At 40.3% G+C, this 20,741-nt stretch overlaps 1 long non-coding RNA gene across 1 annotated transcript; it reads left to right on the top strand.

Annotated features, from left to right (window-relative positions):
• Positions 1 to 18,602: 18,602 nt before the first annotated feature.
• On the top strand, positions 18,603 to 20,470 carry LOC133882576 (uncharacterized). The gene is made up of 2 exons (XR_009902687.1): positions 18,603 to 18,731; positions 18,835 to 20,470. It is a non-coding gene; the product is annotated as an uncharacterized LOC133882576 (long non-coding RNA).
• The last annotated feature ends 271 nt before the right edge of the window (positions 20,471 to 20,741 follow it).

The following is a 20,741-nucleotide window of genomic DNA, read 5'->3' as shown; positions in this document are numbered from 1 at the left end:
ACTACCCAAATGAAATCTTCTTTGGTCGATGTCCTTGGTATACCTAGGATGAAATCCATCGCAATTTCATCCCCTTTCCACTTAGGTATTAGTAGGGGTTTGAGCATTCCTGTCAGCCTTTGGTGTTCTGCCTTAACTTGTTGGCACATGTGGCACTGTTCGACGTACTTGGCAATCTCCTTTTTCATGTTGTTCCACCAATAGGTCGTCTTCAAACCTTTGTACATCTTGGTGCTTCTAGGATGCACAGTTTACAATGATCGATGAGCCTCACTCATGATCACCTTTCTTAGCTCTTCGCTTCTTGGCATGCAAATTTGATCAAAATGGGTAAGTGTCCCATCATCCTTCAAACGAAACTCCCTTGATTTACCCTCCTCAAGTTGCTTCTTGATCTATTGGCAATCGAGATCAATTTTCTGGGCATCCTTGATCCTTTCCAGTAGTTCTGGTTTAATCACCATACTTGACAGAAGTATTGGTGAATCTCCAGACACAACCTCCAGTTTCAGTCTTTCGAGTTCCATTATCAACTGAGTTTTAGAAATACTTAGGGTTGCGAGTTCGATTGACAACTTTTTGCTTAAAGCGTCAGCTACCACATTAACTTTACTCGGATGATAATTAATCTCCCAATCGTAATCCTTGATCAACTCCAACCACCTCCTCTACCTCATATTTAATTACTTTTGGGTAAAGAAATACTTCAAGCTCTTATGGTCCGTATAAATTTTACACTTTTCAACATACGTATAATGTCTCCAAATCTTCAGAGCAAAAACAACAGCGGTGAGCTCTAAATCGTGGGTTGGGTAATTTTGCTCATAGTTCTTTAGTTGGCGTGAAGTGTAAGCAATCACCTTATCGTTCTGCATGAGTAAATTTCCCAGTCATTTCTTTGAGGCGTCACTGTACACTACAAAATTCTCACATTCTGTTGGTACCGTTAGAACAGGTGCTGATTCCAATCGCCTTTTTAACTCTTGGAGACTCTCCTTGCAAGCGTCCGTCCAAAAGTAGCGAGCATTCTTCCTTTTGAAGGAAGTCAGAGGTCCTGACATTTTGGAAAACCCTTCAATGAAGTGATGGTAGTAGCTGGCCAATTCTAGAAAACTTCCAATCTCGTGGACACTGGTTGGTCTTCCCCATTCTATTACTGCCTTCACCTTTTTGGGATCTACTAATACTCCTTTACTAGAGATCACGTCCCCAAGGAAGGACACGCTATCCAACCGAAACTCACACTTCTTGAGCTTGGCATAGAGTTGCTCCCGTCGAAGTCTCTCCAACCTCTTTCGTAAGTGCAACGCGTGATCCTCTTGATTCTTGGAGTAGATCAGAATGTCGTCAACAAAGACTACTATGAATTGGTCTAGGTGGTCGTGAAAAACCCTATTCATAGTGTCCATGAAAATCGCAGGGGCATTGGTAAGTCCAAATGACATTAACCAGAACTCGTAATGCTCGTAACAAGTTCGGAACGCCGTCTTGGGGATATCCTCCTCCTTCACCTTAACTTGGTGATAACCTGATCGTCAATCGATCCTCGAAAATACATTGGCACTTTGCAGTTGGTCCAGCAAATCGTTGATTCTGGCCAACATATATTTTCACGAACAACATGGACGCTCCCCATGGTGATGAACTCGGGTGGATAAAACCCTTGTCCAATAACTCCTGCAGCTGGGCTTTCAGCTCCTTCAGCTTTGTCGACACCATCCTATATGATGCCTTTGATATGGGTCCCGTTCTCGGAACGCATTCTATTTCGAATTCGATCTCCCTTTCTGGTTGCAATCCAGAATAGTTCGTTAAGAAAACGTGTGGAAAAAATCGCATACTACATGGATTTCTTATAAGTCCCTCTCATTCTCTGTGATTTCGGTGATGAACGCTAAGTATGTCTGGCCTTTATTGATGATGAGATTCCTTGCCTGAATGGCAAACACCACTGAAGGTAGAGACTTCACTCACGATCCTACGAACGTAATTTCCGCCTCTCCCCAGGGTTTAAGTGTCACGAGTTTATGCGCATAGTCGATACTAGCGAAATGTTTAGCTAACCAATCCATCCGCAGGATTACGTCGTACCCGTGCAAAGGTAATACTATTAGGTTAGCTTGAAAAGTCCTCCCTTTGATTGTTATCGGGCATCCACGTGCTATCCTACTACATGTTACCGTTTTCCCTACTGTAGTTGCCACTTTTAAGCCAACTTCTAAGGTTCTAACGGAGAGTCTAGATAGTTTTATGGACATGATAGATAAAAAGGAGTGGGTAGCTCTTGAATCAAATAAAACTGATACCTTAAATCCAAAGATGGGGATAGTACCTGTGACCACCTCTGTATCTCTTTCCGACTCTTTAGGAATAAGCGAATGGATTTGCATGGTAAGGAATGGTCTCAGTGCATTTCCTTGCCGTGAGGCTCCTACCTTCGCCGTACAATCCATATTGAAATGACCAAATTGGCCACACCGATAACAGGTGCCCGTTCCTACTCTACAAAGTCCTTAGTGAAATTATTGCACTTCTACCACAGCTCAGGTGCCTGACTCCTTTGGGGTTGCTAAGGTTGGTTCTACGGAATAGTCGGAGTGCATCCTTGAAAGCTTCGTTGAAAAGGCTGACTTCCTACAACCGCACTCTCACTAGGTCCGACCCTTCCTGAGGAAACTCCTTAAACAAAGGTCCTCTTCCTCTGCTCTGCAGGGGCCATTGCATTCTCCTTCAAGCTCTTCTCTTAAATTGAGGTGCAATCCACCAACTGAGAAAAGTTACGGATATGGAAGCATGTCATCATGGTCTTAATGCGCGGGCTAAGGCCTCTCTCAAAATTCTTGGCCTTCATTTCCTCGTCTGGAATGAGGTATACAACAAACCTCAACAACTAAATGAACTTAGTCACGTACTCCATTACCGACATGCTCCCTTGAACTAAGTCCATAATTCCCTGGCTTTTGCCTCCACCATTTGAGGCAAGAATTGCTTATGGAACTTATCCCAAAATATTTCCCAAGTGATGGCATGTTCCGACCCCAAGTCCAATATAAGTAGGTCCTTCTTCGATTGCCACCATCTATTCGCCTTGCCAATCAGCCTTTGAGTAGCATACCTCACCATCTACTCCATGATGTAGCCGATTGTATCCAAAAGTTCCCTGGTGTCATTCAGCCAATTCTCTATGCTGAAGTGATCACCACTTCCATCCAAGTTATCGGAGTTGGGACTACAAAAATCTTTCAGGCTACAACCTTGTCCTTTGGCAGGATACCTAGCCTCTCGGTCCAGTGCCATTGCCATTGCCATGACTAGCTGGGTAATTGTTTTCATGAATTGCGTCGACTTCGGTTTGATAGCTCCATGAATAGTATGCCCACACGCTCAGGGTGTGTGTCCTCCCTATTGTCCCCCAATCCTAGGAAGTTAGGCCCGGTTGCTGGCTTCCTTCGGAATGGCATTGTCTGCAACAAGCAGCAGAGTCAAAACCGACTCGAGCCAACACTCAAGGAAAAATTCTAAGGGGTAACTATCCTAAGTTCTGGCATGATTATCTTCCTAGAGCTATCTTTATAAGTCCAATAATCTTTTAGAACCTAACGCTCTGATACCAGTTTTAACGCCCCAGTGAAATTAACTAACTGGTAGTTAACTTCATGGTTCATCTTTCAGTCTTATTATAGAAGAACAAGACCACAGGGATTTCATCCTCTCCGAAGAGAGTTTGCAGTGGAAGACTTTCACTTAAAAGAATAGAGATAGCATTCTAAAATCCACAACCACAAGAATAGCTAGAGTAAACTAAAACATCGTCACAAATAACAACAACCGAAACTCTCAAAATACGGTCAAAAGACCAGTCATCACTGATGTGGTCTTTTGTTTACCAAAATATATCAATAATAGAATTAACCACTCGCAATAGAACGAATCCTTGTAGGATAAGGCTATAGAGAGGGTGTCGAACCTCAAGGACTGCAGGGGTATTGCTATCAAGTTTATGAAGATTAAAAATAACTAATGAAAAGATTGTTGAATTTGTAATTAACTAAAGTGCATAAAATAAACGTAAAAGACAATTGAAATATAAGAGAGAGAGAAAGAGTAGAGTATTGACTTCACCGCTATCCGCACATCAATGGTTAATCATATTTAATTAGAGAAATTCATTCTATGCATGCTATAAATAAACAAGAAATTACCATATTAAAGCATAAGTATAATCCATCTTCGGTTGGCACGGACCGTCCACCTAACCACTAAGATGCGGTACGACCCGTCTTCCCTAGGCATGGATTAGCTACGTCTTTAATAGGATACATACAATCAAAGCATAAGTATAACCCATCTTCGGTTGGCACGAATCGTCTACCTAAATTACACTAAACTAGGGTGTAGTACGATTCGTCTTCCCTAGGCATGGCCTATCTAATCCTCTTGATCATATGTCAATTAAACCCGTTGTATAATCATCATTCTCATAATCACAGAAAATAAGAATGATTTGAGTTCAATAAAGGTAAAAAGCTTTCTAAGACAAGAGAAGAATTCTACCAATATTGATTATGAATTGAAGAACAATTGCATTAAAAGATGTAGAACAATATCAAATTGTAGCAATTCTCATAATTATACAACCAACATGCATAAACTAAAATTCTCTAAATTAAAATACAATCAAACCATTGTGCTTGGATAGGGCTACATCAATACCCTACAAAGGTTTTTAGCCGCTCATGAAGTTGCTGCAATGGCCTCTTGCCATGATTACTTCTCTTCAACTCTTCAAGCCTTCAAGAAGTTTTTCTCTGAATTTGCTCTAGGTAGCAGTGTGTCTTTCTTCAATGTTTAGAGGCCTATTTATAGAGATTAGGAGAGGCCTATAAGCTCTTATAATTCCAGAAAAATCGTCTCTTGAGTCTTCTTGTCCAAGTAGGAGATTGAAACTTCAATCCAAGTAGGAAAAGGATTCCAAATTCGGCCAGAATTGCGGTCCTTTATTTCGGGGCGATTTTGACATAGTAAACGTCCGAATTTGGGAAAAGTTATTTCTGATATATTTGTTTTATTTTTTGTTAGCTTTCCAACGCCACCAATTTCATTGCAATCCGATATCTGAAGCAAAAGTTATGATCCAAACACTGAGACATATGCAGAATCCAAATTTGAATCCAATCCGATTTTGACTCTTGTTGGAGAAATTCTGATTTAATCCTTCACTTGATTTGATTAAACTTAACCACATCATATAGGTATCCTATATGATTGGTTAAGCTTAAACATATCTTCTAGGTCTTCTCAAAGTGTGCTTTAAGCCTAAAATTAATGGAATTAATTGCATCTTTATTTAAAACCTGAAAACAATAAAACAACACAAAATCAAACAAATAACAATGCTAAGGAATTAACATATATAAGTTAAGGGGCTTGAATGTGTAACATTCAACGCTTATCAATCACAATAGTACAGATCCAAAACCAAAGATCTAAGAGTCACCAACATTAAGAGTGAAAGTCTACACTTAACGAGATACAACATAAAGATGATATCTATCATATCACGGCGGGACACACTAGGTCCTCGCTACATCCGTGCCAGTCAAATGGGATCTGTTAGTTTATGATTGGCTGCATTCTGTTGACAAAATCACTATTATGTATTGTTGCTACTTTCATAGGGATGCCGTATATTTCAGAGTCTTCAGATATTTAGAGTTTATTTCTCGAATATGGGAAAAGCCTTATTATGACAAGTTGCAGTGTCACAAGCTTCAAGAAGGCTATTTCAGAATTCTAGGAAGATTTTGTGCAGATTCCAACTCAGAAAATTCGAATCCATTGTTTCGTCCGGATGGCCAAGTAAAGCGTCTGGATGCTCCTCAGTCAGCTACATCCGTTCGGACGACGTGGCAATACCATTTGGACTCCCATCAGTGTCGAGAAGATTCGAACTGTTCAAGCTTGCATCCGTCCGAACGTCTTAGCAACACGTTTGAACACTCTTTAGAGTTTGAGAAGAATCTAGTGTTAAAAGTGCATCAGTTCGGACGACGTTGCAATACCATCCGGACGCTATTCAGTGTTCGACAATTAAAAGGATTTCCTTCGCAGACACAAATATGAGAAGATAGTTGCAAGTTGCAACTGTCTGGACGTTAGGTCTACACCGTTCGAAAGCTATCCTTGAGAAGGCAAGACGTGGAGAAGAATTGCAACCATCCAGATGCTGTCCTTGATAAGGCAAGAAGTGGAGAAGAATTGCAACCGTTCAGACGTTAGGGTAACACCCTCCGAACGCTAGTCCTTATTATGAAAATTATGTGCAGCAGAGGTGCAACCGTCCGGACGCTAGGGCAACAGCGTCCGGATGTGGCGTTATTCAGGAACGATTTTTAGTGCATTATGGAAAGTCGGTTGCACAGTTAACCGTCCGGACGGCTTCAGCTTGCGTTCGGATGCTACCTAGAGAAAATCGTATCAGACTCGATTTAGGTCTTCTGTAGCCTATAAATAGAGGCCTCTAAGCATGTATTATTTACAGAATTTGGTATTGAATTCTTTATAGCTTAGAGATGGTGTTTAGGGAGATTTGAAGATCTGCTAGCTCTCTAGCTATTGCTAGTGTGTGATTTGATCAGCTGTGAAGTTTATCTTAGGGAGGAGCCCTAAGGTAAAGGATTCCATTGAAGACCCCTTCAGGTAGGAGACTTGGTTGGGAGGTGTTTGTGTATAGGTACACGTCAGAGTTCAAGGTATGACCACTGCATTAGGGGTATGTGAGTGCTATTGTTTTGTAACTAACTTTGTCTTCTGAATAGTGGAAATTTTGGGTTTGGCCGCCCCGGAGTGGTTTTTCTCTTAACTGAGTTTCCACTTCGTCTAACGATCGTTCGTCCATTGGATGGCGAACATTCATCTAAGACACTGTTCGTTCGTCCAGCGAAGGGAGAACGTTCTTCGCTTGGGCAAAATCCCAAATTCAAACCTAAAAGCCAAAAAACTGGTTTTAAGCAAGTCCTAAGGTCTTAACATGATCTCTAGCAAAGTCCTAACCTCAATAATATCTCAATGCAGTGCTAAGTACGTAAAATCCACAAATCAAACACTAATCTAGAATTAAAACCAAAACTAAGCGAAGATGTAAAACTAGCTAGAGACATAAATTAATTGAAACATACCAAAACAAAATGAAAATTAGCTAGTTTCCAAAACAGTAAACTAGGCCACATAAATTAACTAAACAAAGCAAGAATCACTTAAGAAACGAGTTAGGTTAAGGGGGTTACTTCTCTCTCTCCAAGACTTGTCCAAAACACTCTCTCACTCTTACTCTCATTCAAGGGTTTGCGGACTGAAATGGACGGAAATGAGGTGAAGAGGGCGAGGGTGGGAGGTATTTACAGGTGAAGAGGTTAAAGTGGATAAGAATCAACTAATCTGGCTTTTGGCAAACATTTAACAAGAGTAGCGTGAACATTCATGAAAAACTTAGGGTTAGACAATTGTTCGGTGTACGGTCTGACACACACACTAAAGGTATGGGATGTATTTTTCAACACACAGTACAACACGTTAATGATCGTTCGTGGTAGGGACCACGTTCATTCCTGAGGTTAAAACCGTGAATTTTCCTAGTAGAATCGCAAACATTCCTAGTGGGAACAGCGAACGTTCCTGGTTCAATCAACTCAAGAAAAGCCAGAAGATCCTAGTTTCCTTATTAAGACCTAATTATTCTTGATAATTATCTGGGGCACTATAACGATGGTCTAGGGGTGGCTCGGCAGTGGTCTAGTGATGGTTCGAGAGTCGTCCGATGATGATCCATGGGTTGTTTGGGGGTGGCTCGGTGGTGGTATAGGGTGGCTTGGTGGTGGTTTGGTGGTGGCCCACTGTTGGCTTGGTGGTGGTTGATAAGTGCTGAATGTTACACATTCAAGCCCCTTAATTCACATATGTTAATCTTTTAGTTTTGTTATAATTTGATGTTTTGTGTTTTCTTGCATTTCGTAGGTTTTGGAAGAAAAGAACTCAGAATCCATCAAGTTCCAAGCTTAGAACAAAGTATTGTAAAGAAGCTGAAGAAGAAGCGATCGAGCCCACCTCAAAGGTCTCGAGCGCAATCCAAGAGCAACAAGCACTCGAGCATACATGGAGCGTAGGAGCCCAACCACACCAACAAATTATGCTCAAGCACCCTGTGACGACCCTTTTTATATATATATATATATATATACTAACACAAAATGAGTCATCACAGTGGCATGACTATTTGTCACTCAGCCAATATATAATACACATCCCATAATATGTACCTAATATTCAGAGTCAACGTCTATGCAGCGAAAAACATAATCTGTACAACGAAAATCAAATCTTATAAAACTATCGTAAGTTAATTACAACAATCAGAGACATAAAACTGTCTATCTGTTTAAAGCTTAATCAAATATTATACACATGAAGAATGGCTTTACAAAAATACGTGTCACATACGACACTAGCCATTTACAGAACAATCACAAAAGGGGCCATCCAAGTTTGTCACATCTAAGACTTGAGCGAAGAGCTTCGGTTATAGTATCCCAAATACATAGCCACTGGGTCGTCGTTGACATCAGCGGTACTTGTAGCAAAAGCGTTAACATCTACACGGTCGTGGTGTTAGTCACGTCCACATAGGTGAAAGTATGAGTTCACCACCTCAGCAGTTTAATACTTACTAAGTTTTTCATAATGAGCCAATACTTTTATTTATACCATTTGTTTACAATAACAGCAACTATTAACATGATGCCTTTATTTTTAAAACGTTTTATAGCTGATAAAAGTAAACATCGGTACACATAAATTGGAAAGTCTACTACATTATACACACATACTTATACAACAAATGTCTCAACTATGCTCATATACAAGCATTCTGCAACTTCAGGGAACACAAGCATACACACATTTCTAAGTATAAAATCAGTGACCTCATTGCTTGGTCATACAAGCATACAGATATTCCACAACTTCAAAGAATATAAGTATATAGGTACATCCAAACATGAAAATCACGACGTCATATTCCGATCATACAAGCATACAAATATTCCACAACTTCGGAGAATATAAGTATATAGGCATGTCAAAACATGATATCAATTTATCATGAAAACCGTGGACATCCAAAACCTGGTCATACAAGCATACATATATTCCACTACTTCGGAGAATATAAGTATACAGTTACATCCAAATTTGACATCGCTTGAAAATGATTGACAACATTTACTTGGTCATACATGCATACATATTTTTCACAACTTCGGAGAACATAAGTATACAGGCACATCTGAATTAGACATCACTTGAATCATACGTATACTAGTCGAAGAGAAATATACATATGCTCTTTCCCTTTCAGACACATGCAATATGTCTAGCTCAAATCTCATAAAACATCTTTGAATAATAAATGACTTCAAATTTAACCGTGTGCGTATGCATCGTGTAACAAAATATTGTAAATGCAAAATTTAAAGAATACAAATATTTTGTTAATGAAGTAGAAACTCAATGAAGAGAAAAACCATTCCGAGGCAGCCAAACCCAAGAAATCTACTATCAGAAGGCAAAGATAGTACATAGACAGTAACACTCACATACCCATATGCAATGATCGTATCTAGTACTCTGAAGGGGTCTTCTATGGATTCTTTTACCTTAGGGCTCCTCCCTAAGATAGACTTCAAACGAGCACAGCAACAACACAACGACAACCTTTAGAGAGGTAGCAGATCTTCACAATATCTACCTAAACACCTTCTCTAAGTACAGAAGAATTCAACACTAAATTCATGCAAATTACATGCCTAGAGGCCTCTATTTATAGGCTAAGAAGACGGAAATCAAGTCTGTCTCTAATTTCTCTAGGCGGCATCCGGATGGTGAGCTGTGATGTCCCGAATATTATTTGTCATTTTAAGAATAAAACTTAATAGGATAAACAACTAAAATTAATTAGACGACTGAAAAATACAATGGGACGGGCAAAGAGTATTTTATGGATCAAAGAAATAAATTATACAAGAGGAAAATGTGAGAGAATGAATGGGAAATGGAATAAATGTGAAAAATGAATTAAATAACTAAAATTAATGTGGTGCGTCTGGACGGCTCAAAAAGCTCGTCCAGACGGTACCTTATCAACACAAGGCGGACGCCTCATTTCACGCGCGTCCGGACGCCTGACTTAATTTGTCCGGATGGCTTGCAATGGGTGGCGCATGCTTACTTAAACGGCGCGCGTCCAGACGGTGGTTGGTGCCTGTCCGGACGGCCTGCTTAAATGGAGCGCGTCCAGACGGTTTGTGATGCCCGTCCGGACGGGGTCCGAATTAAAGAGGGTCGAACGCTCTTTTCTTCTCGGCAGTTCCGTTTTCTTCTTATTTTCTCTCGGTTTTTTCCACCTAAAAACTGTGATATCTTGAAATCCAGCCATCCAATCTTAGATCCAACTTCTGTAACGTAATCCTCGAAGCCCGATCTACGTTTTGACCAAACGTTTTGAGGTATTTTCGTTAAATTCATGTTTTGGAGATTTTGGTTAAATCTTGCAAATGTGTGTTTAATTTAGTGCTTTCTTTAGGTAATGGGTTACTTGGAACTTGTTGGGGGCTACTCAAACCACGGGTTTTGGTTTGGTGAATTTTTGGTGAGTTTCCTCAAACTCTAACTTTTAAGTATTTAATTTTAATTGAGTTTTTTTTATGTGATTAACCCTTAGCAAATGCTATTGGGTTAATGGTATTGTGTTTGGAGTACTGTTTTAAAGTAGATCGTTAAATCGTGTTAATAAGTTGGTAATTATTGTAAAAAGATTAGTGAACATAATTTTACGGTTGATGTTATTTTGAATACGGTTGTAAATTATGCGATTAGGTTAATGAAAATATTATGGGTTTTCTAACGGTTAGCATTGAGTGATTCAAGTGCTAATTTGAGTGTCAAATTATTTAGAGTGCTAAATGATGAAATGTGTTATTCCACAGTGACGCATTGCATGGTGATGTCTAGGAAACCTAGTGCATAATATCTGCGCAGCCAAGTGAGTATTCTACTCACTGAGAAAATATATATTTTTATATGTAATAGATTGATAAAAATATATATACTGTTTATGAAACCGAACCGACCATAGGATGAAATATATATGCTTTGAGATAATTTGATTAGTTTCGATTATGTTTAAACTATATCAATGATGTTTAAGAAATGATACATGAGTGAAAAGTATTGAATTGATTTAAAATGTTTGAGTATGTTCTGCGGTTGGGATTTTAATTATGCAAATTGTTTGAGAACATGTCATGTTGAAACTATTTATGTTTTATGAAGGAACTATGTTTTGAATGGTTTCAAAGTGTTTGATAAAATGTTGGATTTGTTTAGTTTTGAGGGAACTTGATTTAGTAACAACATGATTTTATAGCATGATACAGTAGTGAAATATATACTGGTCAAGCACAGAACATAGAGCATGTAGTATAGAGCATACATACCCCAGCAGTATAAGTATATCAGTATCAGCAGAATCAGTATCAGCAGTATCAGTAGCAGCAGTATCAGTAGCCCCAGTTCATGCATATCATGTATAGCATTGTTTTATGAGTGATGTTTTTATGTTATGAGTAGCTTTTACTAGACGTGTTGGTATGCATAAGTGTCTTAAATGGAAAACGCTTATGTATATTTCTATCGGATAGTCGCATTTGTTAAGATGTCATATATTGAACTTGAAAGGACATGGATACATGACTGCCCTGGTGTGAGTGATGGCATATCTATGAGTAAGAAGGTTGACTGTTATTGTTTTTCAGGAAAGACGTGTTAGCATAATTGAGTTTAACTCTAGTGCTCTCATGATCTACTGACGTTCAAGGCAAGAAGTTGAAATACGATTTGAGATGGTGTTGCGAGTGTTTTGTTGAAGGATGTTATCCTAGTATGGAAAAGTAAGATGCCATGTTTCTTGCTTAAGACCTATGTGTATGCGTGATATCTGTGATTGAGTGATTGTATGCACATATGTTTGAGCCACCAATGAAAAGTATTATTCTAGAGGGGTTTATATGTAGAAACTTCCAAGGAGGGATGACTGGAACTTCTACATATGTTCACTGCTATATAGTATGTTTTAAATGTTTTTCTGAATAGTCGGTGTTTGCTACATTAGCTATTGGTAAATTGTGGCTAATATAGTGCTCGCGTGACTAAAAATAAAAGAAAGGTTGGTTCTTTGTGAAAACTCAGTTAGTTTTATATCATTGAGGTCTTAGTATGATTTATACTGAGGCGGTGAACTCATTCTTTCACCTATGCGGATGTGGATACCACCTCAACCGTGTAGATGAGGTTTCTTGTTTGCAGGTACCACAGATGTAGATGATGACCAGTTTGCTTAGCGTATGGGATGCTATGATTGGAGCATATCGCAACAGTCATATGCCGGACTCATGGGTAGTTCGCATTTTTGGGTATTTTGTTATCGCTCGTGTCCTATGGGGCATGTATTTGCAGAGCCTGTATTCTGGGTATGTAATTGTAGTAATATGTTTTATAAGCTTTAACCAGTTAGACATATAATTGGCTCTTGTTATAATTAACTGTTATGTATTAGATGCATTTCCACTTGTGATATGTGTTCCGCTGCACATTGATTATTATATTCCATTGTTAGATGTAACTCTGATGATCTGGTACATGTTATGGGGCATGTGCCATATGTTGGTTAAGCGACACGTAGTCGTGCCACTACGATGACTCGTTTTACGTGTTGTATATAAAAAAAAAAAAGGGTCGTCACATGAGCTGTGCAACCGGCTTTTCATAAAGCGCTAAAAATCTTTCCTGAATAAGGCTGCGTCCAGACGGTTGCACCTCTGCTATACGCAATTACCATAATAAGGACTAGCGTCCGGACGGTGTTGCCCTGACGTCCGGAAGGTTGTAATTCTTCTCCACGTCTTGCCTTATCAAGGATAGCGTCCGGGCGGTGTAGAATATTAGGAGATTCATAACATGTGAGGGACAATGGACACACTTCCACAACTGAGAGATGTAGAAGATGCCATGAACGCCCGCCAAACTAGGAGGCAATTCAATCTTGTAGGCTAAGGGGCTCACTCGTTTTAGCATTTCTACAATTTGCACAATTGCAAATTGTTGTGCCAGTTGCTCCATGAGCACTTCTTAGTCAATCTCATCATCATGAGATTTCCTACTTAGTACATAAGCCAGCACATTGGCTTTCGCTGAATGATAGGACATCCGTTATCATAATCTTCAGCACTTCGAGCCATCTATGTTGCCTCACATTTAAGTCTCTCTGCGTGACGATGCATTTGAGACTTTGGTGATCAGTGTGGATTTCACACACTTCACCATAGAGGTAGCGCCCCAGATTTTAAACCCTAAAATAGAGCATTTTAATTAGAAATTTAAGACTAATTAAAATGACTGGCGTTCGATCTACTCAAAACTCTTCAGTTTTTTTTAAAGCACCTCAGGCCGATTTCAATAGATTAATTGGCATGATATTATTAGTGTAATAATATTATTGATAAATAATATTATTGTGACATTTAACGCCCGGGAATATATATATATATAAAAGATAATTTAACTATCAATGATTTTTAGCAAAATGCAGAAACTCAATTTATTTGTACTTGGCTCTTAGATTTTACATTAGAAATCCTAATTAACAAAACTAATTTTAGTATGGCTTTTGGGTTAGTAAAAATAATAACTCATGATTATGTTGAATCCACACAGACCAAGCTAACCCAGTTTTACGTTAGCCCTTTTATTTACACGTAGAAACCAACCTAGCTCATTATTGAGACGTTAGAAGACAAAAATAACTAAGCAAAACTTGGTTAACAGGTTAATGTTAGCTTAGTTAGAACCTAATCCCTCGTCCGTTAGAGATGGGAGATATTATTTTTCGTCCAGGTGCTGTGTTTTCTTTCGTCCAGCTGCTATGGTCACGCACGTCATGTAATACCTTACCACCGTGATGCCCAAGTAGATATTCTCAGCCTTTGATCAAAATTCCTCCTGGAGTAATTCAAGGTTTCTATAAATAGAGATGTAGCCCCCTTTGATTTCACGCACCATTCCATTCTTTCTTATTCTTTCCCTGGTTCTCTCTCGCAGCAGGAATCTCTTTTCCTCTCTCTCTCTTTCTCTAAATTTCCAGCAGCCCCAAAACTCCCTTTCTCTAGTTCTCTCGGCCTGTATAGAGGAATAGAGAAAAGGACTCTCAACTCTCTACAATTCGTCTCCCTCATTCAGTACAGAACGCAAAACCATTTCTTCCTTGTTGGGGATAAATCCCACTCATCCCGATCCAAAGAGGAGATTCAAAATTCAAATAGGTCCAAACAGATAAGAATAATGATCAGATAAGAATAATGATCATATCAGAAGTCTAAGAGGATATCAGATCAGAAGTCTAAGAAGATATCAGATTGGAAGTCTAAGAAGATATCCAATTAGAAGTCTAGTAAAGGATTGAAGTCCAATTAGAACTCGGGCAGCAGTTCTAGATCAACAAGGAGCAGGAGTCCTAATCCAGGTTTGACTCCACCTCTATGCCTATAAATAGGCCCATACCCCAAGTATAAACGAAGACTCAATTTTATGCATAGAACATTATTTTCTCACAGAAGCTAACTTAGGCATCGGAGCGGGACCCCCGGAAGGGTCCCTAGGTTTTGTTGTTTTGCAGAGTTATTGAGAAGCGTGAAGAACATCAAAGGAAAGTGCAGATTCACACCATACCGGAAACTGTACCAACAGTTTGGCGCCGTCTGTGGGATACGATTATTCGTTCCTCATAAAAGAAAAATAAGATTCAGCATGGTGATGAACACACATTCCGGAAGCCAGACCAACCGAGAGCCCATAGTCCGAATGGAGCCAGGTATTCAGAATAATCAGCAGCCTCCACCGAACCCTCCCCCGAGGGGTGGAGATCAAATCGCATAGCAGCATTGGAAGCCCAGATTGAATCCTTAACACAGCGGAATGCCGAGTTGCTGCGCAGGAGGCCAGAACAGCCCAATCCCGAGATGAACAGGGATGAGCGAGAGGAAGAAGATCACAACAGCAACACTAATCCTCGGAGGGAGGATGACCACCAAGGAGATCTGAGCAGAGTTATTGCCGAGCTGGAGAGAAGGTGCACGTACATGGAGATGGAAAGAAAGGACAAAAGCAGATCCGTAATGGTGGACAAGCTCCTAATGGGTACAGACTCACCCTTCACCAGACGGGTGGCAGACTATCAGCTTCCCAATAAGTTTAAGGTACCCCAAATTCTAAATTATGCAAGAGACAGAGATCCCTTGGATCACCTAGAGAATTTCAAAGCTCATCTAGACCTTCACGGGACACCTGATGAAGTAGCATGTCGGGCCTTCCCTCTTACTCTTTCGGGGAATGCCCGAGACTGGTTCAGGAAGCTGCCCCCGAATTCCGTTGATCAGTTCAAGGAATTGTCCAAGATATTCCTAACGGAGTTCTTGGCTTTCCGGACAAGGAAGAAGCCTTCGGGATATTTGCTATCATTGCACCAGCAGGGCAATGAGAGTCTCAAGGAGTTTATGGCTCGGTTCAATCGAGAGAAGGCTACGGTCGAAGATCCGACCGAGGATATGATCTTTGCTGCCATTTATCAGGGAATTTCACCCGAGGAGCCTTTGATGAAGAAGTTGATCCGGAAGCAACCGAGTACCTTGCAGGGCCTCATGGATAAGGTAGAAGAATTCATTAATCAGGAAGAGACGCTGAAGTCTATGGCCAGTTCTAGACTACCCCAAGAGACAGCCCCAGAAAAGAAAAGGAAAGAATTCAGGAAAGCTGATGGGGAAGAGTAGAGGCAGGTAAAGAAGTTCAAAGATTACAACTTTACACCTCTCAATGCTGAGATATCAGAAGTCCTCATGGAGATCAAGAGAGATCCGACGTTTCGGGAACCGCAAAAGATACCAGGTAATCCTCCTTATAGGAATGCAGGGAAGTATTGTGATTTCCATAAACAAGCAGGTCATTACACCGAGGGGTGCGTAACCCTAAGGTTGTTAATAGAAGAATTCATAAAGAATGGCAAGCTAGTTCGGTTCTTGGGAGAAAAACGGAACCAACAAGGAAATAACAGGCCTCGGAATCATCAGGACTATCAGCCCCGAGATCAGCAGCCACGGGATTACTATCCCCGAGACCGTCCTCAACTAGGCGAGAGGCATCAAGAGAATGATCCCCGAGATGACATAGAAAGAGGAGAGGACCGAAGAAGCAGAAGCCCACAGCATAGAGAGCCGAGGCAACAACAGTATCTGCCCATGATCCCATAAAAAGGACTCTCGGGAATTTCAGGCTTACTTTTATTTTTTAGTATTTATATTTGCAAAGAAATAGACTTTTATTTTCAATTCAGACTAGACAGAAATTTCCCCAGATTTTGGGAATAAGTATTTTCAGAATAAATGAATAAAGCTGACTTAAGCATCGGAGTGTTCCCGGTCTAGGGACCGGGAACCCGTTGATGTCGCTTCTTTTGCAGGCAAAAAACTCTCGGATCAGTCCTAGCCGAGAGCAAGAAGAAACTTCTCGGATCAGTCTTAGCCGAGAAGGAGCCTCTCGGATCAGTCCTAGCCGAGAGCAAGAAAAAACTTCTCGGATCAGTCCTAGCCGAGAAGGAGCCTCTCGGATCAGTCCTAGCCGAGAGCAAGAAGAAACTTCTCGGATCAGTCCTAGCCGAGAAGGAGCCTCTCGGATCAGTCTTAGCCGAGAGCAAGAAGAAACTTCTCGGATCAGTCCTAGCCGAGAAGGAGCCTCTCGGATCAGTCCTAGCCGAGAGCAAGAAAAAACTTCTCGGATCAGTCCTAGCCGAGAAGGAGCCTCTCGGATCAGTCCTAGCCGAGAGCAAGAAAAAACTTCTCGGATCAGTCCTAGCCGAGAAGGAGCTTCTCGGATCAGTCCTAGCCGAGAGCAAGAAGAAACTTCTCGGACCAGTCCTAGCCGAGAAGAAGCCTCTCGGATCAGTCCTAGCCGAGAGCAAGAAAAAACTTCTCGGATCAGTCCTAGCCGAGAAGGAGCCTCTCGGATCAGTCCTAGCCGAGAGCAAGAAAAAACTTCTCGGATCAGTCCTAGCCAAGAAGGAGCCTCTCGGATCAGTCCTAGCCGAGAGCAAGAAAAAACTTCTCGGATCAGTCCTAGCCGAGAAGGAGCTTCTCGGATCAGTCCTAGCCGAGAGCAAGATGAAACTTCTCGGACCAGTCCTAGCCGAGAAGAAGCCTCTCGGATCAGTCCTAGCCGAGAGCAAGAAAAAACTTCTCGGATCAGTCCTAGCCGAGAAGGAGCCTCTCGGATCAGTCCTAGCCGAGAGCAAGAAGAAACTTCTCGGACCAGTCCTAGCCGAGAAGGAGCCTCTCGGATCAGTCCTAACCGAGAGCAAGAAGAAACTTCTCGGACCAGTCCTAGCCGAGAAGGAGCCTCTCGGATCAGTCCTAACCGAGAGCAAGAAGAAACTTCTCGGATCAGTCCTAGCCGAGAAGGAGCCTCTCGGATCAGTCCTAGCCGAGAGCAAGAAGGAGCCTCTCGGATCAGTCCTAGCCGAGAGCAAGAAGAAAACTCTCGGATCAGTCCTAGCCGAGAGTCTCGGATCAGTCCTAGCTGAGAGCAAGAAGAAAACTCTAGGATCAGTCCTAGCCGAGAGTCCCGGATCAGTCCTAGCCGAGAGCAAGAAGAAAGGGGGGTCGGATTTAACCCTCAGTTTTTACAGGTTTTTCAGGAGTTAGCCATTCCAAGAGACAGGGAGAAAACCCTAAGGAAAAACAAGAAAGTAATGGGGGGTAAGATTTAACCCTCAGGTTTTGCAGGTTAGCAGGTTTTCAGAAAGAGACAAAGTTCGGGTTTCCTTAGACATGGAATTCCCATTATTCAAGCAAGCTTCGGATAAGGGAATTGAGGGGTAACTGTTGGGGATAAATCCCACTCATCCCGATCCAAAGAGGAGATTCAAAATTCAAATAGGTCCAAACAGATAAGAATAATGATCAGATAAGAATAATGATCATATCAGAAGTCTAAGAGGATATCAGATCAGAAGTCTAAGAAGATATCAGATTGGAAGTCTAAGAAGATATCCAATTAGAAGTCTAGTAAAGGATTGAAGTCCAATTAGAACTCGGGCAGCAGTTCTAGATCAACAAGGAGCAGGAGTCCTAATCCAGGTTTGACTCCACCTCTATGCCTATAAATAGGCCCATACCCCAAGTATAAACGAAGACTCAATTTTATGCATAGAACATTATTTTCTCACAGAAGCTAACTTAGGCATCGGAGCGGGACCCCCGGAAGGGTCCCTAGGTTTTGTTGTTTTGCAGAGTTATTGAGAAGCGTGAAGAACATCAAAGGAAAGTGCAGATTCACACCATACCGGAAACTGTACCAACATTCCTCTTTCTCAGCTCCTTGAAACAAAACAGAGCAGTAGCAAAGCTTTAAAAAAAAAACTCCACCATAGCCCACCTTTTTCTAAGAAACCAAAACTGTGGTTCTCTCTTTTGTTTTCTCTTGGCTTTGTGGAAAAGACCTTCTTCCTTTCTAGAAAACTACCTCTTCTCTCCTTCACTTGGTCTGCATCAGAACAGAGCAACTCCTTCTCCCTTTCGGTAAGCCACGATTCCTTTCTATTTGGTTGTCTCTTCTGGTTTGTTGATGTTCTTTGCTAAGGAAGACACACTGACTCTCTCTCTTTTGTTTGGCTGGATTAAGAATACGAGAAGAAGAAAATACATAAGGGAAAGCAACAGTAATCAAATAGAAGAAAAAGAACAAGAAAGTTCCAGATGATACCTTTTTAGCCTTCTCTCCTTTTTGCCTCTTGATGTTTCGGTTTTTCCTTTAAAAAGAGAGACAATATAAAAGCTTTTCTTTTTCTTTTGGACACCAATTCTGGGCCCTTCTAGAACTGTAGTGATGTCTCCTTTAACATGTTTTAATTTCTTTAGTTAAAAATACTCTCTTCTACATAGAGGAAAAACAAAATGGTACATATATATATATATATAATCTTTTCCTTATTTTGAGTTGATTATTATGTGTTTGTCTCGTGGTTTTCTCCTGAGAATTTGGCATTCTCTGCACATCTCTTCTCATTCTATGGTATTTGCTGTATCTTCCTTTATTCTTTTAAGTTCTTGTGCTTTTCAGAATATTGGAATATTTTCTTGAGATATTGTGCATGAAAATCATTTTTTGTCTATGTGTTGGGTGGATATTAATATATCTGTGTTATTTGGATTGCTATATTTGCTTTTGTAATTCTTGCGCATCCAAATTGCAAGCTGTCATAATAATTTTTATTGATTTACCATGTCATGTTGTGTGTTTGTCTCGCGGTTTTCTCCCGAGATTTTGGCATTCTCTGCACTCTCTTCTCATTCCATTGTATTTGCTGTGTCTTCCTTTATTCTTTTAAGTTCTTGTGCCTTTTAGAATATTTGAATATTTTATTGATTGGAATATTTTCTCGAGATATTGTGTATGAAAATCCTTTTTTGTCTATGTGTTGGGTGGATATTGATATATTTGTGCTATTTGGATTGCTATATTTGCGTTTGTAATTCTTGCGCATCCAAATTACAAGCTGTCATAATACAACATTCTTTTTTGGATAGATTTCTGTTAAATCTTTTTAGGAATATGCTGTCCAACAGCTCCCAGCACAATATCTGACAGATGGATCCTTTAGAAAACTGACTGTTGTTGAAGTTATATGTTTAAATTTCCAAAGGTCTCTAGGTTTAGATGAGCTTGTTCCCCTAGCTCATGCAGAGCCTTCCATAGTATCATTCCTCTAGATCTGCACCAGCTAAAGGTTCAGTGGTGAATCTTCTCTTTTATCTTCCAGACCACTTGCCTAGAGCATTTCAATCTACGGATGATCAATTCAGGCTTTGCAGACTCAAGCGATTGAAGGTTTTTCAGTCTAGTGTACCCGGCTTCAAGAGCTAGAAGTTGATGTGGCATAAATCCAGATTAATGAACGGATTTCTCTCCGTCACTTAGTTTAGTGGATCAGCAGGATTTGGTTCTTTGAGGATTTTTGTTCCTCCTTCTATCAGTTGTTTTACAAACTTATGATTATTTGGGTTTTCTATAGTTTTCTTTTTCTTGTGTTTGGACTTTCGAACTATATTTTTGGGATATTATATACTCTGTTTACCCTTGTCCTGTTGAGACATCTAGGCGGAGTATTTTATAACTATAGTTTTTTTATATCTGTTTACTCTTTGTCCTTTTGAGACAAAAAATGGGGAGTATTTTTAGTTTTGGACCAGGAATGTATTTTTAACCAGTCAAGTGATTTTTGTCCTAGAATGGCCAAAGGGGGAGTTTGTTAGTTTTTTATTGGCTGCATTCTGTTGACAAAATCACTATCATATAATATTGTTGCTTTAACAGAGATGCCGTATATTTCAGAGTCTTCAGATATTCATAATTTATTTCTCTGATATGGAAAGAGCCTCATTGTGACAAGTTACAATGTCACATGCTTCAAGAAGGCTATTTTAGAAATTCCAAGAAGATTCTGTGAAGAGTCCAACTCAAAAAAGTGGGATCCTTTGTTTCCGTCCGAACGGCCCAGTAAAGCATCCGGACGCTCATCAGTCAGCAAC

This window comes from Alnus glutinosa, chromosome 11, assembly GCF_958979055.1.
Source record: "Alnus glutinosa chromosome 11, dhAlnGlut1.1, whole genome shotgun sequence".
Lineage (NCBI taxonomy): Eukaryota > Viridiplantae > Streptophyta > Magnoliopsida > Fagales > Betulaceae > Alnus > Alnus glutinosa.
Note: the sequence above shows the minus strand (reverse complement) of the source record. Positions and strands in the feature narration are given on the sequence as shown.